Raw genomic sequence first — 18965 nt, 5'->3', positions numbered from 1 at the left:
AATTAACCCAGCATGGTGGTGCATACCTGTAATCCCAGCTACTTGGGAGGCTGAGGCAGGAGAATCCCTTGAATTAGGGAGGCAGAGGTTGCGGTGAGCCGAGATCGCACCATTGCCCTCCAGCCTGGGCAACAAGAGTGAACTCCATCTTAAAAAGAAAAAAAAAGAAGTATGTAGCACTTCCTCCACCACCCCTCACCACCCCTGCCCCCGTCTCCCTCCTGCTCCGGCCATGTACGATGTGCTTGCTTCCTCTTCACCCTCTGCCATGATTGTAACTGTCCTGAGACCTCCCCAAAGGCCAAGCAGATGCCAGCATCATGCTTCCTGTACAGCCTGAGGAACCGTGAGCCAATTAAACCTTTTTTCTTTATAATTACGCAGTCTCAGGTACTTATTTATAGCAATGCAAGAACGAACTGATACAGTCTGGCATTTCCTATATATGTCTTCCATACTAGGGTGTGTGCCTTATTTATCGTTGTATTTCTAGTATCTAGCATAGTGCCTGGCACACAACAGGCCTTCAATGCAATGTTTGTTTAATTTGAAGAATGACATGAAAAGACTGGGGAACAATACCAAGAACAGTGTTTCCCCTTCTACCAGGTCAAAAACATGTGACCTTCTTTTCTTTTCTTTTTTTTAAAGAAGTAAGCCTTTATTTCCTTGTTTTGCAAATAAAGCTGGCTAAGTTGGTTGCTTTTTGGTGATTAGTCAAAGAGACCAAATCCCATATCCTCATCCGACTCCTCCGACTCTTCCTTGGCTTCAACCTTAGCTGGGGCTGCAGCAGCAGCAGGAGCAGCTGTGGTGGCAGCGGCCACAGGGGCAGCAGCCACAAAGGCAGATGGACCAGCCAAGAAGGCCTTGACCTTTTCAGCAAGTGGGAAGGTGTAATCCATCTCCACAGACAAGGCCAAGACTCATTTTGTACCCGTTGATGATAGAATGGGGTACTGATGCAACAGTTGGGTAGCCAATCTGCAGACAGACACCGGCAACATTGCGGACAACCTCCAGGAAGCGAGAATGCAGAGTTTCCTCTGTGATGTCAAGCACTTCAGGGTTGTAGATGCTGCCATTGTCGAACACCTGATGGATGACCAGCCCAAAGGAGAAGGGGGAGATGTTGGGCATGTTCAGCAGTGTGGCTTCACTGGCTCCCACTTTGTCTCCAGTCTTGATCAGCTGCACTTCACTCAGGATTTCAATGGTGCCCCTGGAGATTTTAGTGGTGATACCTAAAGCCTGGAAAAAGGAGGTCTTCTCGGGCCCGGGACCAGTGTTCTGGGCTGGCACAATGACTCCACATGGGGCAATGACACCAGCATGGGCAGCAGCTGGCACCTTATTGGCCAGCAACATGTCCCTGATCTCAGTGAGGTGCTCCCTGGTGAACACAAAGCCCACATCCCCCCGGAAATGAGGCAGCAGTTTCTCCAGAGCTGGGTTGTTTTCCAGGTGCCCTCGGATGGCCTTGTGCATCATGGTGTTCTTGCCCATCAGCACCACGGCCTTCCCGCAAAGGGACATGCGGATCTGCGCATCTGCTTGGAGCCCACATTGTCTGCTCCCACGATGAAACATTTCGGATAATCATCCAATAGTTGGATGATCTTAAGGAAGTAGTTGGATTTCCAGGTCGCCCTATCTTCCCTGGGCATCACGGTGGTGCGTCAGGGATTGCCGTGCAGGGTTTAAAGACGATGTCACTTCCACGAGGACGCCTGGCGAGAGGACCTTCTTTTCATCCTTGTTGATGTTGATCTTGATAGCATTATCTCATCACTCTAATCTGCTGAGAATTTGTTTGTTTGTTCTGGCACTTAGATCTAATATGATAAATCTGCCAATCACAAATTCCATACCTTTAGCCAAGTCACTGATTTCATAAAAGGATTAATAAGTTCTGGTGACAGCCCTGAGGAAGGATGCTAAAAATTTCCCTCTACTATGATATTAATCCATTATCTAATTACCTTCATAGTTCACCTGCTTACTTATCCAACAAAGTCTATTGCCATCCAACCCATTATAATCTTTTTCCCTAAACTGTATCTGCCTCAGGGAAACTTGCTCAGAAGAACATCTGACCCATTGTGTTATGCTTTCATGGTAAGATCATGGTAAGGTAACTGCTCTTCTCCCACCCCCTGCTGTGTCTCCATACACCGTTATTTATATAGTCTGCATACACAGAATTTGATAAACTTTACTATAAAAACTTAGCATTTTAGCTATGTTTTGAAATTGAGTTTGAGCTCAAATTATATTATATTCCCATTATTTTCACCACACATGAAATTAGAACTTCAGAACACAGATCCTCAGTGACCCCTTGTAGAATGTGCCTTGGTGTTACACCATTGGCCTTTACTGAAGGATATCAAACAACCAGAGACATGAAAGCTCTTTTTGTGTCTATTGTAGCGATGTTGCCAAGGACATTTTTCACACTATCGTACCATGTCCTCTTTATGAGAATCCATAGGAGAAATATTTCACAAGTTTTAGGATCAAAAAGTGTTTCACCTATAGTTTGGCTTTAATCTTATGGATAAATCTTGCAATTAATCAGGTTCCCTCTTTGCTTTACTCCTCAGAAGCATAAAGCCAGATTTGCTGCTCTTCTCTAGCATCTATTCAAGGTGAGAAGGTAAACATTGTGTATGCTAATCTCATCTCTTCTTTCATTAATTTAGTTTTTCTACCCTTAGTTCCTATAGAACAGTTATCTCAAAAATTCAGTTTTATCTTTTACATTTATGTAAAATGTAGCACATGAATCAGGGCACAAATAATTTTCAGTCTCTTTTTACAAATAGGGAAATTGAATGCCCTGATAAGCTGATAAGCTTAGGGAAAGGTGTTTTATGACTGATTAACCCAGTGATTCGTAGCTTTTCAAATTGACCTTTTGTATTTGCTAGCTGTAATGACAAGCATGGCCTGGTTTAGAATTATTTCAATTTAACATTTGTGTTCAATTCTTTTTATGTTCACGCTATGGCTACCTAATGCCAAAACATTTGGACAGCAAGTCAAAATTTCAGTTATCTTGGTGGTGGTCATACCTTATTATTCCTTCTTACATTCATGTGATTGATCATTTTTTCCTCTTTACACAAAAGTTTTAGTGTCAAGCTCAGTCATGAAAGTTCAAACATTATATGGTATAAAGAGTGTAGGCCGGCGCGGTGGCTCACGCCTGTAATCCCAGTACTTTGGAAGGCCGAGGCAGGCAGATCACTTGAGGTCAGGAGTTTGAGACCAGCCTGGTCAACACGGTGAAACCCTGTCTCTACTAAAAATACAAAAGTTAGGCCGGGCGCAGTGGCTCACGCCTGTAGTCCCAGCACTTTGGGAGGCTGAGGTGGGAGGATCACGAGGTCAGGAGATCGAGACCACCCTGGCTAACCCGGTGAAACCCTGTCTCTACTAAAAATATTTTTTAAAAAATTAGCCGGTCGTGGTGGCGGGTGCCTGTAGTCCCAGCTACTAGGGAAGCTGAGGCAGGAGAATGGTGTCAACCCGGGAGGTGGAGCTTGCAGTGAGCTGAGATAGCACCACTGCACTTTAGCCTGGGTGACAGAGCGAGACTCCGTCTCAAAAAAAAAAAAAAAAAAAACACAAAAGTTAGCCAAGCACTCACAGGTGGTGAGTGCCTGTAATCCCAGCTACTTGGGAGGCTGAGGCAGAAGAATTGCTTGAACCCAGGAGGCGGAGATTGCAGCGAGACAAGATTGTGCCATTGTGCTCCAGCCTGGGCAACAAGAGTGAGACTCGGTCTCAAAAAACAAACAAACAAAAAAAGAATGTTAACTCAGGACCCAGAAGTCACAGGTTCCAGTCCTGCTTGTACTAAGACTTGTGGTGAGGCACCAACCTCTCTGCGTCTACATTTCCTCAAATCCATGAAACAATGGTAATGCCTCCCGGGCTCTATAGCTCAACAGGGAAAATAGATGTAAAAGCACTTTGAGAAATAAGTGCTAGATGATTATTAGAGAATGGCTTTGAGTCAGAAAACACATTATTATCATCTCTACATAATACTTTATATACAAAGCTTCTGGCTTCTCTAAGTGGAGCAGGTCACAGGAAGCATAAATACACATTCACATGTAGGTTGACAAGTCAAAAAAAAAAAAAAAAAAGCACAGTGCCTTACCATTTTAGCCACAGAAATAAGGAAGTGAGGTAGTTTCCTAGAGAACTCCTAGATTCAATCAGCCAGGTTCCACTATTTCTTTGCTGTATCTACATTGTGCTTTTTATTTTTTAATTATAAACCAGACATACCATAAACATTGCCATTTTAACCATTTTTAAGTGTATAATGCAGTGGCATTAAGTACATTCCCATTGTTGTGCAACCATCACTGCTGTCCATTTCCATGACTTTTTCATCATCTCAAACTGAAACTCTATACCCATTAAACAATAACTTCCTTATCAGGCTGAGCACGGTGGCTCATGCCTGTAATCCCAGCACTTTGGGGGGCCAAGGCAGGTGGATCATCTGAGGTCAAGAGTTCGAGACCAGGCTGGTCAACATGGTGAAACCCCGTCTCTACCAAAAATACAAAAAATTAGCCAGGCATGGTCACATGTGCCTGTAATCCCAGCTACTCTGGAGGCTGAGGCAGGAGAATCGCTTGAACCCAGGAGGCGGAGGTTGCGTTGAGCCGAGATCACGCCACTGCACTCCAGCCTGGGCAACAAAAGCGAAACTCCATCTCAAACAAACAAACAAAAAACCTTCCTAATCAGCTTCTATCATTGAAGGCTCTATTTCCAACAAGGCTTTATTTTAAAGGTCTTTGGTCACATGCATGGCATTTTTACCCATCACAAGGTTAAACTCCCTTCTATATATGCTTCTCATTTTCTCTTCCATGAAAAGTGGCTTTTTATCCAAGTACTGGGTTATTTTTGTCCTCTGATACTCCTCAATTTTTAAAAATATTTAGTGCTTGCTTTGATGTTTTGGGCATAAGTGAGAATACAGCATGTAAACTCAAACCTTAGCTTGGCCAATTAGTATGGCCTGCTAATATACTAATCGCATGGATCTGGCCTTGCTCTTTCCACAGTGAGACTGCTTTTGACTTAGGCCCTATCCGCTCTGAAGCCCTTGTGACCTGGGTCACATGGAGGACAAAGGGAAGCAGTATGGACAAATCAATACAAACTCACTTGAAACGCAAGTTCATTTATGAAGGTTAATACATTAAATAGAGACATAAATCAATTTCAGGCACAGTCTATGAGCTCCTTGAGAAACTGTATTATTCGCTCGTGCGTAGCCTGTGCTGACAGGTGAAAGGTCCCTATTAAACATTTGGTTGAAACAAATTCAGAATAAAACCCTCATTTTGGACAAATTTTATAATACAATTAAATGCATAGGGAAACTAGAAAATATGGTGTAAAATGAGGGAAGAAAAGTATTTAGTATGGGCTTATAATGTGCCAGATAATTATGCTGTCTCAATATTAGCAATTTCATTTAATGCATACATTACCCCCAGAAAGGTAGGCATTATCTATCATGCCCACTTCTTGTAGAAGTGAAGCAACTTGCTCAAGTTCATGGAGGAGTGAGGGACAAAACTAGAATTCAAATCTACATACACCTCACTTGAATTCTCATCTATTTTTCATTTCTGTACTGAGATCACTAAAATCATTTGAGAGAAGAATGTACTATTCAATCTTTTTCTTTTCTATGAAATGGCTAGTTGAACTTTGAGCTCTTGATTATAACTAAATAGAATAGATGGTGGGTTAGTTAGAACTCAGAAAATTCAGTAGTGAGCAGAGATACTCCAATAACATACCACTCCTGGTTAGCCTCTATAACTCATGCTTGACACATACCCCAATATAAGGAAAAATTAACTCAAGCTTGACATATACCCCAGTATAAGGAAAAATACTACTTACTAGCATCTAGTATTGGAGACCGGGTGCAGTGGTTCATGCCTGCAATCCCAGCACTTCAAGAGGCTGAGGTGGGTGGATCACTAGTTTGAGACAGGGAAACCATCAAGATGTGGTACAAAACGTAGGCCTGAGAATGATCCCCACAGGGGTAAGGGAGTAGGGTATTTATACAGCACCTCTTGAGAATCGTTAGAGAGCTGGTAGAAAGGGTATTTATTTCCCAACACTTCCAGCTTGCTGTTCCAGGAAGAAAAAAAAAGTGGAATACTGGCAGCTGCAAGTCAGCCAGAAAACAATGAAAGGTCCCAGGGAAATGTGTGGGCCACTGACACTACATTCAGTTAAGGAGCAGAGTAGACCACAGCTAATGAGAGTAATTATAAAGTAGAAGAAATATCAAAGGAACTATCCCAGAATGAAACAGATAAGGATTAAAACATACAGAAGAGAAGCCAGGTGTGGTGGCTCACACCTGTAATCCCAGCATTGACAATAAAACCAAAAGCAATAATAAAACTTTCTCAGGGTGTAAAAAACAAGGGGAAACTACATAACACCAAATATTGACAGACAAGATTGAAATTAAAAGTTTCTAACAGGCTTTGTGTAGTTCAAGAGGAGGAGGACAGAGGTGATTTAAAGTTCAATTTCAGACTGTTAGTAAAATATGAATGTTAAATATAAGGGTAGGGCTTACACTTCCTGATACCAAAACTTACTCTAAAGCTATGGTAATCAAAACAGTGTAGTAGTAATGTAAATACACATAACTAGATCAATGAAATAGAATCACAAACCCAGAAAAAGACTCACACTTACACAGTCATTTGATTTTCAACTGAGGCATCAAAACAATTGAACAGGGAAAGAAAAGTTTTTACAACAAATGATGCGGGAACAACTGGTTACTTATATGGGGAAAAAAAGGAAATTAATGAAGCAGAAAACAAAGACATTACAGAGACAACCAACCTAGAAAGGCTTGGACAACACTGATACTGGAAAAAAGAGAAAAGGCAGGGGTTTATATATATCTATATGTATCATGTTTAATCATGAGAAAATATGGCATACCTCAGAGAAATTACAGGTTTAGTTCCAGACCACTGCAATAAAGCAAATACTACAATAAAGTGAGTCCCAGTTTTTTGGTTTCCCAATGCATATAAATGTTATGTTTACACTATAACTATTAAGTGTGCAATTGCATTATGCCTAAAACAAATGTACATACCTTAATTTTAAAATATTTTATTGCTACAAACTGCTAATGATCATCTGAGCCTTCAGCAAGTCATATTCTTTTTGCTGGTGGAGGGTCTGGCTTCCATGTGGATGGCTGCTGACTGATCAGGGTAGTGATTGCTGAAGGTGGAGGTGGCTATGGCAGTTTCTTAAAATAAGACAATAGGCCAGGCGAGGTGGCTCATGCCTGTAATCCCAGCACTTTGGGAGGCCGAGGCGGGTGGATCACGCGGTCAGGAGTTCAAGACCAGCCTGACCAACAGGGCGAAACCCTGTCTCTACTCAGGAGGCTGAGGCAGAGAATTGCTTGAACCCAGGAGGTGGAGGTTGTATTGAGCCAAGATCATACCGCTGCACTCTAGCCTGGGCAACAGGGAGAGACTCTGTCTCAAAGAAAAAAAAAAGACAATAAAGTTTGCCACATTGATTGACCCGTCCTTTCACAAAGATTTCTCTCTAGCATGTGAACATTTTACTCACAGTAGAACTTCTTTCAAAATTTGAGTCAATCCTCTCAAACCCCACAGCTGTGTATCAACTCAGTTTATGTACTACTCTAAATAGTTTGTTTTGTCATTTCAACAATGTTCATGGCACCTTCACCAGGGGTAGATTACCTTTCAAGCAACCACTTTCTTTGCTCATCCACAAGCAAGTCCTCATTCATTCACATTTAATCATGAGATTGCAGCAATTAAGACACATCTTCAGGCTCCAGTTCTAATTCTAGTTCTCTTGCTAGTTCTATCCAATCTGTAGTAAGTTCCTCCATTGAAATCTCTTTTTTTTTTTTTTTCTTTTTGAGATAGAGTCTCGCCCTGGCACCCAGGCTGGAGTACAATGGTGCAATCTTGGCTCACTGCAACCTCTGCCTCCCGGGTTCAAATGATTCTCCTGCCTCAGCCTCCTGAGTAGCTGGGATTACAGGTGCCCGCTGCCACATCCAGCTAATATTTGTAATTTTTGTAGAGACAGGATTTCATCATGTTGGCCAGGCTGGTCTCCTGACCTTGTGATCCATCGGCTTTGGCCTCCCAAAGTGCTGGGATTACAGGCATGAGCCACTGCCTGGCCCCTCCATTGAAATCTTAACCCCTCAAAGCCATCCTAGAAGGCTGGAATCAACTTCTTCCAAACTCCTATTCATGTTGCTATTTTAAGCTTCTCCTATGAATTGCAAATGTTCTTAATGGCATCTAGAATGGTAAATCTTTTCCAGAAGGTTTTCAATTTACTTTGCCCAGATCCATAAGAGAAATCACTATCTATGGCAGCTACAGCGTTATGAAATGTATTTCTTAAATAATAAGACTTGAAAGTCAAAATTACTCCTTGATCAGCCGGGCGTGGTGGCTCAACCTGTAATCCCAGCACTTTGGGAGGCCGAGGCAGGTGGATCACGAGGTCAGGAGATCAAGACCATCCTGGCTAACATGGTGAAACCCTGTCTCTACTAAAAATACAAAAAATTAGCCAGGTGCAGTGGCGGGCGCCTGTAGTCCCAGCTACTGGGGAGGCTGAGGCAGGAGAATGGAGTGAACCTGGGAGGCGGAGCTTGCAGTGAGCCGAGATAGCACCACTGCAGTCTGGCCTGGGTAAAAGAGGGAGACTCCATCTCAAAAAAAAAAAAAAAAAAAAATACTCCTTGATCCATAGGCTGCAGAATTGATATTGTATTAGCAGGTATAAAAACAATATTAATCTCCTCGTACATCACCATCAGAGCTCTTGGGTGACAAGGTGTGTTGCCAGTGAGCAGTGATATTTTGAAAGGAATCTTTTTTTCTGAGTAGTAGTTCTCAACAGTGGACTTAAAATGTTCAGCAAATCAGGCTGTAAACAAATGTACTGTCATCCAGGCTTTGTTATACCATTTATAGAGCGCAGACAGAGTAGGTTTAGCATAATTCTTAAGGGCCCTAGGATTCTTAGATTGATAAATGAGAATGAGGTTCAACTTAAATGCACCAGCTCCATTAGCCTCTAACAAAGAAGTAAGCCTGTCCTTTCAAGCCAGGAATTGACTTCTCTTCTCTAGTTAGGAAAGTTCTACATGGCATCGTTTTCCAATAGAAGGCTGTTTGATCTATGTTGAAAATCTGTTTGTTTAGTGTAGCCACTTTCATCACTGATCTTAGCTAGATTTTTTGATAACTTGCTGCAGCTTCTCCATCAGCACTTGCTGCTTCACTTTGCACTTGCATGCTATGGAGACAGCTTCCTTCCTTAAACCTCATCAACCAATCTCTGCTGGTTTCAAACTTTCTTCTGCAGCTTCCTCACCTCTCTGGGCTATCACAGACTTGAAGAGAGTTAGAGCTGTGCTCTAGTTTAGGTTTTGGCTTAAGGAGATATTGTGGCTGGTTTGATCTACTATCCAGACCACTGCAGCTTTCTTCATATCAGCAATAAAGCTGTTTGGCTTTCTTATCATTCATGTGTTCACTAGAGTAGCATTTTTAATTTCCTTCCAGACCTTTCCTTTGCATTCCCAACTTGGCTATTGACACAAGAGACCTAGCTTGTATACTATCTCGGTTTTTAATGTGCCTTCCTCACTAAACTCAATCATTTCTAGCTTTCGACTTAAAGTGAGAGATATGGTGAAACCCTGTCTCTACTAAAAATACAAAAATTAGCCGGGCATGGTGGTGCGTGCCTGTAATCCCAGCTACTCAGGAGGCTGAGGCAGGAGAATCGCTTGAACTTGGGAGGCAGAGGTGCCAGTGAACTGAGATGGTGACACTGCACTCCAGCCTGGGCAACAGAGCAAGACTCCGTCTCAGAAAAGAAAAAGAAAGAAAGAAAAAGAGAGAGAGAGAGAAAGATAAAGAAAGAAAGAAAGAAAGAAAGAAAGAAAGAAAGAAAGAAGAGAGAGAAACAGAGAGAGAGAAAGGAAGGAAGGAAGGAAGGAAGGAAGGAAGGAAGGAAGGAAGGAAGGAAGGAAAAGAAAGAAAGAAAAAGAAAGAAGGAAAAGAAAGAGAGAAAGAAAGAAGAAAAGAAAGAAAGAAAGAAAGAAAGAAAGAAAGAAAGAAAGAAAGAAAGAAAGAAAGAAAAGAAAAAAAAGAAAAGAAAGAAAGAAAAAGAAAGGAGGGAGGGAGGGAAGGAGGGAAGGAATGTAATCAGTAAACATAAATCTATCCACCCAAAAAGGGCACCAAAGCCAACTTTATAGTGAGTTTTTACTAAATTAAAACAAAAAGGCCAGGCTCAGTGGCTCATGCTGGTAATCCCAGCTACTTGGGAAGCTGAGGCAGGAGGATCGCTTGAGGCCAGAAGTTCAAGGCTGGAGTTAGCTATGATCCCACCATTACACACCCGCCTGAACGACAGGGTGAAACCCTGACCAAAAAAGGAAAAGATGGCCGGGTGTGGTGGCTCATGCCTGTAATCCCAGCACTTTGGGAGGCCAAGGCAGGCAGATCACAAGGTCAGGAGTTCGAGATGAGCCTGGCCAATATGGTGAAACCTCATCTCTACTAAAAATACAAAAATTAGCTGGGTGTAATGGCGGGTGCCTATAGTCCCAGCTACTCAGGAGGCTGAGGCAGGAGAATCGCTTGAAAAGGCTGATGTTGCAGTGAGCCAAGATCGCACCACTGCACTCCAGCCTGGGCAACAGAGCAAGACTGTCTCAAAAAAAGAAAAAGAAAAAAAGAAAAGAAAAAAGGAGGCTGGGCGCGGTGGCTTACGCCTGTAATCCCAGCACTTTGGGAGGCTGAGGCGGGTGGATCACGAGGTCAGGAGATTGAGACCATCCTGGCTAACATGGTGAAACCCTGTCTCTACTAAAAATACAAAAACAAAATTAGCCGGGCATGGTGGCTGGCACCTGTAGTCCCAACTACTCGGGAGGCTGAGGCAGGAGAATGGAGTGAACCCGGGAGGCGGAGCTTGCAGTGAGCCGAGATCACGCCACTGCACTCCAGCCTGGGCGACAGAGTGAGACTCCTTCTCAAAAAAAAAAAAGAAAGAAAGAAAAAGAAAAAAGGAAAAGACAAACAGCCCTAATACCAAAGTTGATAAAGGACAATGTAAACAAGAAAAATTATAGTTTAATCTCACTTATTAACATAGATCCTGTGAAATATGGAAAACTTAATTTATCACCGTATTTTAAAAAGTAATAAATCATGCAGAGGTATGATATACCCTAAGGATACCTGTACCGTTAAAAAAAATGATTACAGTTATTTAACAAAACAACAGGTAAAGGGGAATGACAATCAGATCTTCGTAGTGATTTCAGAAAAACATTTACTAAAATTCTACACCTGAGGTGGGCGGATCATGAGGTCAAGAGATCGAGACTATCCTGGCCAACACGGTGAAACCTCATCTCTACTAAAATTACAAAAATTAGCTGGGTGTGGTGGCTCATGCCTGCAGACCCAGCTACTCAAGAGGCTGAGGCAGGGGAATCGCTGGAACCTGGGAGGTGGAGGTTGCAGTGAGCCAAGGTCGCACCACTGACTCCAGCCTAGCAACCAAGCGAGACTCCATCTCAAAAATACAATAAGACCGGGCGCGGTGGCTCACGCTTGTAATCCCAGCACTTTGGGAGGCCGAGGCGGGCGGATCACGAGGTCAGGAGATGGAGACCACGGTGAAACCCCGTCTCTACTAAAAATACAAAAAAAATTAGCCGGGCGTGGTGGCGGGCGCCTGTAGTCCCAGCTACTCGGAGAGGCTGAGGCAGGAGAATGGCGTGAACCCGGGAGGCGGAGCTTGCAGTGAGCCGAGATCGCGCCACTGCACTCCAGCCTGGGCGACAGAGCGAGACTCCGTCTCAAAAAAAAAAAAATAAATAAAATAAAATAAAATAAAATAAAATTCTAGACCCATTCATGATAAAAACAATTTAGCAAATTAGGAATGAATTGGTTCTTCCTTAAGTTTTAAACAAACAAAAAACCCACAAAAACTATAGCTAATATCACACATCATGGTGAAATACTGGACACTTCTTGATTGTCATAAAAAAAGATAAGATATTGATTTCACAGTTTCTTTTCAACATTGTACTGGAAGTTCTGCACTGAACATTGAAGAAAGAAAAATAAATCAGGGGGCATGGAATGTCATCTTGGCATCCACTACTGTTAATATAGGAGGATGAGTGGTTTTACGGAAGGAACTGTCTTTGTTTAGGAAATTCTCTTGCTAAGTTACTAGTGGGGAAGTGAGGGCTCAGGCCAACGCAATGAGAAAAGGTAGTTCAACAGCTCTTTGCTGGAAAGAAAGAGCATTAGGGCCTGAGAAGATGAGACTGAAGGGAGTGGAGAGGACAGGCTCTATTGCTTGAGGCGAAAGCCCAGATTTAGAAAGTGTCAAAGGATCTTGGGGTCAGGTGTTCTTAACATTCCATTTAAAGTTATTTGTACTTCCACGAATAAGTCTCTCTGCTGTCACCAAAATCTTTAGTAAAGACTTCTACACATGGTAACTTCTGGGAGTGATCTTTTTGGAGAAGCTTACAAAAAAAAAAAAAAATGAATGCATTTCCTATCTTGCTCGACATGATGCAGAGGAGGGAAAAATATAAAAATGGACAGTCTCAATCCTAAAATAACTCAACAAAAAAAAAGGAGAGGAGCTCAGAGCTAGAGATGACCATGATAACCCAAGTGCCCTGATAAGTCACAAAAATTTGGCACATTATAGTAGCAAAAGATATGGAATAGCAGTTCAAGTAAATTTATGGAGATATTGCCAGGCGTGGTGGTTCACGCCAGTAATCCCAACACTTTGGGAGGCCGAGGCGGGCAGATCATGAGGTCAGGAGTTTGAGACCAGCCTGGCCAATATGGTCAAACCTTGTCTCTAGTAAAAATACAAAAAAAATTAGCCAGGCATGGTGGCGCATGACTGTAGTCCCAGTTACTTGGGAGGCTGAGGCAGAAGAATTGCTTGAACCTGGGAGGCGGAGGTTGCAGTGAGCCAAGGTTGTGCCACTGCCCTCCATCCGGACTGGGTGACAGAGCAAGACTTCGTCTCAAAAAAAAAAAAAGTTTATGGAGATATTAAGAGTCTAGAAAGCCTGATGATGTAGCAACCAAAGTGTCTAGAAAAATGCTAGATATTTGCAAAGTGAATATGAAAAGCTTATGCAGTCTGATTCCTACTGATTGTGAGGTCAATTGCTTATCTTCTCTCCTCTGTTGCTAGGCTTCATCCACACCATGAAAAGACAAAGTTTCAAACTGTGTTTATAAATATTCCCTGGGCCAGGTGCGGTGGCTCATGCCAGCAATTTGGAGGCCGAGGCAGGTGGATCACTTGAGCCCAGGAGTTCGAGAGCAGTCTGGGCAAATGGTGAAACCCCAACCATACAAAAAAATAAAAATTAGCTGGGCATGGTGGCACGCACCTGTAGTCCCAGCTACTCAGGAGGCTGAGGTGGGAGGATCACTTGAGCCTGGGAGGTTGAGGCTGCAGTGAGTCAGGATCATGTCACTGCACTCTAGCCTGGACAACAGATCAGACTCTGTATCAAAAATAAATAAATAGCCTAGGCACGGTGGCTCACGCCTGTAATCCCAGCACTTTGGGAGGCCGAGGCGGGTAGATCACGAGGTCAGGAGTTCGAGACCAGCCTGGCCCGATATGGTGAAACCCATCTACTAAAAATACACAATTAGCCAGGCGTGGTGGTGTGCGCCTGTAGTCCCAACTACATGGGAGGCTGAGGCAGAAGAATCGCTTGATCCCAGGAGACGGAGATTGTGGTGAGCAGAGATTGCACCATTGCACTCTAGCCTGGGTGACGAAGAGACACGCTGTCTCAAAAAAAAAAAAATTATATATACACATGCATACATATATAAAAAACATAAAATAAAAATAACTTATAGAGAAAGTTCTTATTTTCTCTCATGCTTTTGAAATATTTCATCTGAGTGGGAAACTGTCCAGAGAATATGGGATATGAAAGAAGAAAACAATTTCTTCTGGGACTTCTAATTTCCCAGTGACTAAATATTTTATACTAGAATACCTGCACAGTCAAAGTAATCTCAAGATATAAATTAGCTATCTTAAAAAGTGACTCCCACAGTAATCATTTAGCTTGAAAGGAATATATCTTTATCTTGGAACATAGAATAACTTAAGGATATTAATATAAATTATGAACAATTCTCATTATGGTCAGAAGGAACTATTACTATTTTGTTGCTATTTTTAGCATCCAAATCACATAATTCTTTAAAATGAAATTATAACAGTAGAAGCATTAGCTTAAGTGGACTTAGGCAATATAAATAGTGTGAGTTAAAGAAAATGTTTAAAGGTACCACTTTTTAGATTATTGCCAAAATCTGGGAAATAGTCTAGTTCCCATGAGATGTGTTCCTATTATTTGTGAAATCTGCTCACTTACTAATATAACTAGCATGCACTCTTCTGTTCATATTTTGCTTAACTGCCTTGCCAAATTTACACGTTTTTTTTTTTTTTGCAATGAGTAGTATTACTACACCAAAAGCCCATTGCTCTTTATCATATTTTTTAAAATTATAAAACAGAATGTTTAGTCTATTGGCCAAGACTTTCTGGTATGTTGTTGCAGCTCTATTCCACAACATTCCTAATGCAGTGGGAGATTTTCTTCCATTAAAGGAAGCTAACAGATATTATCGCTTTCATCCTATCACAGGTGAAGCACTAATTTAGTCACAGTTTCTGTACTAAAGCTCTTTCCGGTAAAAATGGACAATCCATGAGGCAAGGATTCACATATAATACCTTAAAGTAACTTTTATATAAATGTCTTAAATGCGGCCTGGCGCGGTGGCTCATGCTTGTAATCCCAGCACTTTGGGAGGCCGAGGCGGGCGGATCACTAGGTCGGGAGATGGAGACCACGGTGAAACCCCGTCTCTACTAAAAATACAAAAAAATTAGCCGGGCGTGGTGGCGGGCGCCTGTAGTCCCAGCTACTCGGAGAGGCTGAGGCAGGAGAATGGCGTGAACCGGGGAGGCAGAGCTTGCAGTGAGCCGAGATCACGCCACTGCACTCCAGCCTGGGTGACAGAGCAAGACTCCGTCTCAAAAAAAAATAAAATAAAATAAAAATAAATGTCTTAAATGCATTAGTTTTCTTATTTTATTTTATTTCTGTTATTTTTTTTTTGAGACGGAGTCTCACTCTGTTGCCCAGGCTGGAGTGCAGTGGTGTGATCTCAGCTCACTATAGCCTCTGCCCTCTGAGTTCAAGCGATTCTCCTGCCTCAGCCTCCCGAGTAGCTGGAATTACTGGCGCCTGCCACTGTGCCCAGCTAATTTTTTGTAGTTTTAGTAGAGACAGAGTTTCACCATGTTGGTCAGGCTGGTCTTGAACTCCTTACCTTGTGATCCGCCTGCCTTGGCCTCCCAAAGTGCTGTGATTACAGGTGTGAGCCACCACACCCGGTCTTTAGTTTTCTTTTCTTTTCTTTTCTTTTTTTTGAGAGAGAGTCTTGCTCTGTAGCCAGGCTGGAGTGAGTGCAGTGGTGCTATCTCGGCTCACTGCAACCTCCGCCTCCCGGGTTCAAGTGACTCTCCTGCCTCAGCCTCCCAAGTAGCTGGGATTACAAGTGCATGCCAACACGCCCAGCTAATTTTTGTATTTTTAGTAGAGACGGAGTTTCACCATGTTGGCCAGGATGGTCTCGATCTCGACCTCATGATCTGCCCGCCTTGGCCTCCCAAAGTGCTGGGATTACAGGCGTGAGCCACCGCACCCGGCTATTTTTTTTTTTAAATATGATCAAGCAGCTAATACTTTGTTTTAGCGTTAAGTATTAGTATTTCAGGAATTTGTTTTTTCTCTCATCTCTTCTGCATTGTCAACTGAGTAGCACCTTAAAGAACTCCCAGACCCCAATCACTACTACAGAATGTTTGTTTGTTTGGGTTTTTTGTTTTGTTTTGTTTGCTTGCTTGTTTTTTAGATAGGGTCCTGCTCTGTTGCCCGAGCTAGAGTGCAATGGTGCTATCACAGCTCACTGCAGCCTCAACCTCCTGGGCTCAGGTGATCCCCCCAGCTCAGTCTCCCAGGTAGTGGACTACAGGGTGGATCATCACACCTAGCTAACTTTCTGTATTTTCAGTAGAGACAAGGTTTTGCTATGTTGCCCAGGCTGGTCTCGAACTCCTGGGCTGAAGTGATCCTCGCACCTGGCCTCCCAAAGTGCTGAGATTACGGGCATGAGCCACCGCACCTGGTCATGAATAATAATCTTGATATTGATTTCTAAATCAATGTTCATGATGGATGACAAATCCAAATATCAATTCAAATTGCAATAAATTAATCATTGTCACCAAAACCATGATCTGTCCCTACTTTTTGACACTTTATCACTGAATAATCACCTTCAGCACCAATCTTCCTGACACCCTACTTCACCTTCAGTTCACTGGTTCCTCCTGGCCACCTTAAAGATAGGCCTGGAATGGTAACTCTTCTTCAGCAGCCAGGAAACATTTAAAAAGTAATGGCCGGGCACGGTGGCTCACGCCTGTAATCCCAGCACTTTGGGAGTCCTAGGTGGGCAGATCACCTGAGATCAGAAGTTCGAGACCTGCTTGGCCAACATGGCGAACCCCTGTCTCTACTAAACACACAAAAATTAGCCAGGCGTGGTGGGTACCTGTAATCCCAGCTACTCAGGAGGCTGAGGTAAGAAACTTGCTTGAACCCAGGGGGCGGAGCAGTGAGCTGAGATCACACCATTGCACTCCAGGCTGGGTGACAAGAGCAAGATTCAATCTCAAAATAACAAAAAAAACTTAAGGACAATATTGGACTTCCCACAAGAACGTGTGGCAAATTAAACTCATTTAGAAAACACAACAAAATCCCCCAAAAAGGCATGTACCTAGAAAAAGACAGGTTTAAACTAACTTTAGGCAAGGACTTTGCTTCCTGGTATTTCCAAATCCCATTTCCCACCACTGTTGCTTGGATGACCTTGAGTTGACACTGTAGTTTCAACTCCATATCTAAGACCAGTAATCATGGTGTCACACAATCCACTTCATGTCTGCTTTCCTCTTTAATGGAGCAGGCAAACAACAGCAACTGTCCCGGAATTAGGGCAGACAACCCTTACAAAATCGCTAGATGAATCATGCCTGCTTCATATCCTGAGCAAATCTAGGTCCACTTCCAACAGTCTACTAACAATAACCAGAAAATACACGCAGAACTAGCTGCATCATGAGCCCATCACAAGTTAACTGTTTCAATCTCAGAGAACAAGTTAGATTCCATGCCAATGAAATAGATACAGTTTTTTAAAAAATAGCACTCACATCTCTAGCTCTGTAACTTTTACCTACTCAAAAGTATTATTATAGAAGACATCAGAAATATGCAAATATAAGAAGAATAATGGATTATTTTAGGTTCATTGTCTATTAATTCTCTTTCACAAAATCTGAGCAACAGGCCGGGGGCAGTGGCTCATGCCTGTAATCCCAGGACTTTGGGAGGCCAAGGCGGGCAGATCACCTAATGTCAGGAGTTCAAGACCAGCCTGGCCAATGTGCTGAAACCCCGTGTCTACTAAAAATACAAAAACTAGCCAGTGTGGTGGCAGGCTCCTGTAATACCAGCTACTTGGGAGGCTGAGGCAGGAGAATCACTTGAACCTGGGAAGCAGGGCTTGCAGTGAGCCAAGATCTGGCCATTGCATTCCAGCCTGGGCAACAGGAACGAAACTCTGTCTTAAAAAAGAAAAAAAAATTGAATAAAGAGATCACCTCGGTTACCTAGATTGAAGTAAAATATTTTAAAAGTAATTATATCCTTGATTTTCCAGTAGCTACTCCTTTTCTCAATTTGTGCGCTCATACAATAGGAAACTAAAACCTATGGAAAAGAAGAGCAATATGAACACATCAAACACCAATATAATTTCTGTGATTGTACATTAAACCTATCCCTGACTTTCCTTGCAAACAAACCATGAGATATATGACAGGATGTGTTGTATAACAGTCATTGTTTGATCAAAGGAATAAAAGAAAACATGTAATTTTTTTTTGTTTTTTTGTTTTATTGTTTTGAGACAGGATCTCCCTCTGTTGCCCAGGCTGGAGTGCAGTGGCGCAATCTGGGCTCACTGCAACCTCTGCCTTCTGGGTTCAAGCGATCCCCCCACCTCTGCCTCCCTAGTAGCTGGGACTACAGGCATATGCCACCACGCCCGGCTAAAAACATGTTGATTTTAAGAAGAGAATATTTTCCTGGTACTAAATTCAAAAGTAAAACTTTTACAGATCCATCTTCAAAGGGATTTTGAACTATATACAGGGCAAACAGACATTTGATAATTTCTTCGGAAACCTTTACGGGCTTCATTTCTTTAACAACTTGGTGAGAAAGAACACTTTTATTTTATTTATTTATTTTTTGAGACAGAGTCTCACTCTGTCGCCAGGCTGGAATGCAGTGGCGTGATCTTGGCTCACTGCAACCTTTGCCTCCCAGGTTCAAGCAATTTTCCTGCCTCAGCCTCCCAAGTAGCTGGGACTACAGGCACGTGCCACCATGCCTGGGTAAATTTTGTATTTTTAGTGGAGACGGGATTTCACCATATTGGCCAGGCTGGTCTGGAACTCCTGACCTCGTGATCCACCCACCTCGGCCTCCCAAAGTGCCAGGATTAGAGGCATGAGCCACTGCGCCCAGCAAAAGAACACTTATACAAAATAATAATAATAATAATTCACTTATACTCAATAATGGTAGACGTGGCCAGGCACGGTGGCTCACGCCT

The 18965-nt window shown here is 42.7% G+C and overlaps 1 pseudogene across 1 annotated transcript; it reads right to left on the bottom strand.

The window, feature by feature from the left end:
- Window positions 1-639: 639 nt before the first annotated feature.
- LOC100595617 lies at window positions 640-1667 on the bottom strand (annotated as a pseudogene). The gene has a single exon (XR_121589.4). The product of XR_121589.4 is annotated as a 60S acidic ribosomal protein P0 pseudogene (transcript).
- Between the last annotated feature and the right edge of the window lie 17298 nt (window positions 1668-18965).

This window comes from Nomascus leucogenys, chromosome 8 (genome assembly GCF_006542625.1).
Source record: "Nomascus leucogenys isolate Asia chromosome 8, Asia_NLE_v1, whole genome shotgun sequence".
In the NCBI taxonomy this organism is placed as follows: Eukaryota; Metazoa; Chordata; class Mammalia; order Primates; family Hylobatidae; genus Nomascus; species Nomascus leucogenys.
Note: the sequence above shows the minus strand (reverse complement) of the source record. Positions and strands in the feature narration are given on the sequence as shown.